The sequence below is a fragment of the Pieris brassicae genome, chromosome 10, assembly GCF_905147105.1.
Source record: "Pieris brassicae chromosome 10, ilPieBrab1.1, whole genome shotgun sequence".
NCBI classification, from domain to species: Eukaryota; Metazoa; Arthropoda; class Insecta; order Lepidoptera; family Pieridae; genus Pieris; species Pieris brassicae.
The window spans coordinates 14,571,606-14,578,259 of record NC_059674.1 but is presented as its reverse complement, the minus strand read 5'-3'; positions in this window follow the sequence as shown (position 1 = coordinate 14,578,259).

Here is a 6,654-nt window from a genome sequence, read left to right as displayed (position 1 = left end):
GATCTTGAACTTTAGGGCAAGCCGAGGTACGTTCCTAGTGAATTGCAACATTAACGAAAGTGACAAAGTGAATGTTAATGCACTTTACCCCTGTGTATTAATCGACGTGTCTATACTTAAAGCAGACAGTGTAACGAGGTTGCGGTATTTAATATATATATTAATTTGATTAAATGAACTTATCAGAAATAAAATTATAATTTTCTTTATTTTCTCCCATATAACATTTGCAATAAACATTACAGTTAACAAGGTATTGGGAGACTGGTTTACAAACTAGGTAAGAACCTGTGATACGGACCAGGCTTCCGGACATGATTGCTTTATATATAAACAAATCAATAGGCAGCTCTTGGACTGGCTTGTATGGTAGGCTGCATCTTACTCAACATCAGTGATTGCGCCCAAACGTCTGCCTAGTGCTGTTTAAAAAAAAATTACACCTCCTATACAAAGAACTATAGCTCTACTATTAATCTATCTAACGTATGAAAAATATTACAGCGCAGGAAAGCTATGGCGTCCTGAAATTTACATTTATCAAAGGCATTCGTTTGAGCCACTCAATTTAATTTATGTAACTTTAGTTCAGTTTTATTCCTGTAGGGTATGCAAAATGAACGTAACTAATAACCAATAAAAATTTACGTTAAATGCCAGGTTTCATGTCAAATATTTGTTGTAGTTGTATTATATTTGTGACGGACAAAAAGAAGTGACAAGAAGTTCTCTGCCACTCTTTTTCTCGTATCAATTATTGTATGAATCAATGCTAAAATTATAAAATTAGGTATTAGTGTAGCCGCAATTCGCAGTCAGAATGTCAGTGTCGCAAAAAAACCTAATTGGGCTTTAAACTGTTTAAACGAAATGTATTCAGAATTGTAGCCTGAAGATAAAAAACAATTTAGAACTGTGGTAATCTGTTTTACTGTGATTAGGGAACTTAAAAAAACAATAACTCGTCAAAGCACAATAAACATATAACCCGCATTTTGGAATTATTGCAAACTTTAAAGTACGTGTTTTAAACATATGCACAATTCACATATAACTTTTATTTATACAGCTTAAATTATACATATATAAAATCGAATGGGTTATAATAATATTATATAGTATACGAACGAGCAAATTATTGACGCACCTTTAATGAAATAAAAGAGATAATCACACCGAAAACAATAACAAGTTGTTATATACTTTAATTTTGGCAAGAATTAATATCCGTTAACACCGCATTATCTATAAATAGATTTAGGAAGTACGTTTCTGGATCTAACAGACGTTTCCTTGTTGTACCAGGAAAAAGAACCACAGAGAAAGTCTGTGCTGAGTTTTTACACACGTAGACAACCTCCTGGGATTCCTAGAAGTTAGGGATTTGAATAATTACAAATACACTCTTACTGATTTCGAATAAACATCGTGACTTATTTCGCTAAAGAGACTTAACTTATTGAACCATTCCAAAACTCGTTCTAAATATAGCTTTACTCTACTATTGCAGTATCTATTTCACTTATATGTATAAATACTATAAAGTAGACAATATATCAATAATTATTCGGGACGTATTCTTAAGAGTGGGTCTCTATTATATGACATGACAGGATGACAAAATAATGGTTTATCATAAAGAATGTTTTTTTGACAGGAGGCAAAAGATCTAACTCTACACACTAAAAACCCTTTATTTTTATTCCACAGATACGTTTTCAAACGTTCATAAATGTATAAAAGTCATGAATATATTTCGATATAACATTTAAATAGGGATGCATTGAGATGCCTTTTTGCCGATACGATACAGGGAAAATATATCAACTTTGGTTAAAGTTTTTTCTTTTTTTTTTAAATATAAACGTCACCAACTTTGAATAAGATTAAAGGTTAAGTATTAAAATTAAGAATAATAATTAAATTAAAATACATAACTGTTATTAATGAAAATTAACATTGGTAAGATTTTTGTAATTTTATTAAATTGGTAACGAAAACATATTACGCGCGAAATGGAATACGCGGGGGACATAGCGGTTGAGAGAGACAACAAACTGAACAAAACGCAGGGATTCCCCGGGCATAGATAGTCCGTGCCTCGTTTGCAACGAACTAAATTAAACAGGATGCAAGTTTAAATTACTTTTTAAAGCGCGAAATTTGAAGTATGGTTGTATCGGCAATTAAAATATCACCGATGCTGATATATGGATAAACCCAAAGTATCGCCGGTATATCAGTATCTGATGACATTCAAATAAAGGTGTTATTTTTCTGTCACAGTGCTTCACCTTTGATACACCTCAGAGAGGTTCTGCCTGTATTCCTGAAAGAGAAGAAACTATTTAATGGAAACGGTGTTATTAAACAGATTTACTTTTTAATAAGACGATTAGACGTCACAACTACCTATAAGCACCATAAATGTTAGAAGCATAGAAATTCGTTGTTGGCGTAACTTCCCACAGTCCCATGCGAACTCTTTTTATTCAATCAATAGTTCTACTCGTAAATGACAAAACAGCCGGAAACTGCGCCTTAAAGCGGAAAATCATACGTTAACTAAAGTAGATCAAAATTTGGAACCAAATTGAAGGACAGTGATCAAATATTATATAAATTCGAATATACTTAATGTAATTTATGTAGCGGGTATACCACTATTTGGCATATAAATTGTGTTAACTCAATAATTCTTAACTTATTAAACGCCAGAAAAACAGATAATGGTACTTCAATTATCCATTTACATATTAAAACAACTGAACGAAAGAGCACATAGTTACTAGTAGAAATAACTGTTAAGGTTATTTTATTATTAATCAACAAGTTATATTTATTTTACAAATTGATATTGCCGCAGGCGCTTCTTGTGCCATATGCATAATTTTACCTTCAATATATAAAAATTGCGATAATGCGTTGATTTATTTTTAATTTAAAAAATCCCTGCTTATTTTGAAATCCAACTCCGTATCGGGTAAGGATTGGACATACATTATATACATATGTCTTATACATCTATAAGCTTTTCATTAATATACTGTTTATTCTTCTTGTTTAACGATCGTTTAAAATTCACGGTGAAACTTATACTTTATTTAGACCGTTTAGATACCCGCCAGTCAGCCTCCATCTAGAAACAAAAACCTATGCAGTAAGAAAGCTATACATCTTAGGGATGATGTTGAAGATCACAAACTCCATGGACTTACAAATACGGACACAACTAAGAACAGACGTTTTGATAACTAACCTAGCCCAACGCCAAAACGAAGGACTGTTTCTGGCCAACGTACTACGTAACGTCATAACGTTTAAGTTCCAAAAACTAACCCAGACACAGTGCACGATCATAACAACTACCAGTTACACTCTCAAATACATGCGCATACACATCCATTCACACACGCACATATTCACTCATATTTATGCTTTTAAGACATAGTTGCCACTAAAATTATTTAAAAAAACTTAACATGAACCACGTACCACGAAATAATTTAGAAAGGAAAATAGTACAGACATATATTAAATAAAAAGTACTTAATCATAAACATAACATTAATATAAGCCAATTGCCTTGGAACAATGTATGTATTGCCCAATCTCTACAAGCATTTGCGAATCTAATTAATATTAATTCAGACCTTACGTTTCTGTTTTGAAATATTCTCGACTGTTTACTAAAATTTATATAATTAAAATGTAACATGTTGCCAGTTAAAAGAATACGATTTGCAAGATAAGTGAATTACAATGCAAGATAATTTTTAAATAGTTAAGGATTAACTGTGATTTTAAAATGTGTTACTTACAATAGCTTATCGTTTGTTGTGCTTAGAGATTAGATAAGAATAAATAAGTTAAGGGCAAAATACTAGTCATGGAATACTAATCAGCCATCTTTTCCATCATCATCAACGTCGTCATCATCATCCATAATTTTGCACACTTTTTGAATAAGACACAACGCAAACGAGCACGAGGGTCACCTTTAAGATAGTCGTACACTCTTGAAAACCCCTAAGTGGTAACGGTTTGGAATTACCTAGAATGGCAGCTGGTTCCATAAAGAGGTGGTGCGCAGCAAGAAGTGTCTTAAAAAGCTCTCTGTAGTAGAACGCCAGACGTTACGGTGGAACAGGTGGGATTTTTCATTCAGTCTTGACGTCTGATGATTTAATTAATCCGAAGAGTTCTTCGGAACACATGGTTTGTGTCATAAAAGATGCAGAGAGAGCCTTCATACCTACGCAGCGCCAAAGGATCCAATCGATCAGAAAGTACAAGGTCATCGATTTTTCGTACAGCATCATCTTCATCCTCCACTTCGGCTAACATTGTGCACTTTTCATCCGCAAACTTTACAATATCTTTATCAGATCGTGTTCTGCCGTGGTATTTGGCTATTAAAGGCGAATTCACGCTATAGGGTCATAGCCATATTAATAGTATGAATAATTAGCTATAAATAACCATGAGTAATAATAATCTATAAACAATATTTAAACGGTAATACAAGTCCTATCAATACATAGTGTTGATGATGATTTTTATTACGATAAAGTATCAAACAAGCTACAAATTGAGTTACATCATTGACAAACTGGAGAGGTATGCAGTTTTTGTCCCAAGTTTTTAATTTTTGTTAATAGGAAGATTCGTTGAATTTCTGTTCATGTTCAACATTATTTGATTACAGTGTTAACTGTGTTCCCTTTAACAATAATGGCTACATTGAAAGTTTTTATGTATCTTTCATATGTTTTTGGTTATGTAAATTACTTAAATAACATTGTATGAAGTGGAGGACCGCTTATGTAATGTGAATATGTGAATTTTGGGATCAATGATTTCTATAATATTAATATTTATTGCTACAAATGCAAGTATATAGAAGAGAGATAGAGATGTTGTGGTTACAATTTTTACTGTAAAGCTTATATTTTACTTAAAAGAGTTCTCAAATCAAACAATTATAATACTTATTATTTTATTTATGTTAATTTATCCTGTATGTTAAACTAGAGCCGTTGTCCAAACCATTTTTAAAAAATGCAACAAAACACTATTATTATTAATAAACTTTATTCTATTGTTGAATTATTTTACAGAGAGTTGAATTATTTATCTGATACTTAATGACATAAGACCTTTTAACAAGAACTATTTTTTTTTTAAATTTTTGATCTCGCTTAATCTATTATGAATAAGTAAAGAAAATATCATATATATACGCAAAACGCACATTTAACACAGAAACATATCTTAAGTGTTTCAAACTGTCTCCACATGGATAATATAATTCTTAATTAAATGACAAATTTTGTTTGTCAATTGACACACTGTAACAAGATTTTTTTTACAAAAATTGTTTCATACATTATCCTTAGTAGGTTAAATGAAACTCGTTCATATTAAAATCAAAATGCGATCTGACCCTGCCGTTGTCAAGGATGATTGCATTGATAACATTTGCACTTTAATAACTAATTCAAACATCCACTTTAAATATCGCACGATGCAATTCATGTAGTGTTATTTACTTTCTTATATCATGTCTGGGTTATCAAACAGTGACGATTAAGTACGTAGGTATTTAGGTAACTTTCTCATCTAGTTATATTGCACTAATTATATTGTATCCTGGGTGTATTTGATAACATTAATATCATAAATAAGTATTTTTTTTAAAGAAGCAACAGAGATCCCGGTACCTCTCCCTGCAAGCTCGTCGGCAACATCATTGCTGAGAGAACCAACGTACATAATTAATATAAATTTGTAGGTATTATTTTTAAGAAAACACTTTTTAAACGGATTGAAGCTATGTACAGCGAGTGTGGTAAACGAAACGGAAAACAAACGTCGGAAAAAAGTTATATAAATAATTATAAGTTTATAACAATAATACATAGCTTCAATCCGTTTAAAAAGTGTTTTCTTAATGTGTAAAAGCTAGGTAAGACGGTATTATTTTTGTAAAGACAATCGTATAAAACTTGTTTAGAATCTAAACAAAGTTTTTATTTTTAAGAATCAAGGCAGTCTGCCAGTCTGTAGGTAATAAAAATGTACTGCAACCATTCCCGGAACTGAGTTCGTTCAAATTACTGAATTTGCAGCTATTTAAAACAGTGTGAATATCAGCCTTGACCATTTTGTTTACATTTCATTGTTATAAATGTAATAATTACTTGGCGATCTCGTGTTTGCATGTCAGAATTATATTTTAAATTTTAATGAAAAATAAAATAAACTTGAGTAGTGTTGGCTTAGTTCAGCGTGTGACTCTCATCCCTGAGATCGTAGGTTCGATCCCTGGGCACCAATGAACTTTCTGTATATCTTCGCATTTAAGATTTGCTCGAAGTGAAGCATGCGTCAGGCACAGGAGGCTAATCAGTTTATTAACAAATGATCATTGATCATGAAACAGATACAGACATCTGGGACCCAGAACTAAAAAACGCGGCACGAATTTTTAATTTTAATTAAGTTCAATCAAAAATTAACTAAAAGATACGAGATAGAAGCTTGGTGTATCAGAAGACTTTCGATCGAATTTCAAAATGACATTAAAAAGGGAGGATGTTCTAGGCATTTGATCTCGAAAAACATCTGAACTGATCATGCGAATAAAAAATT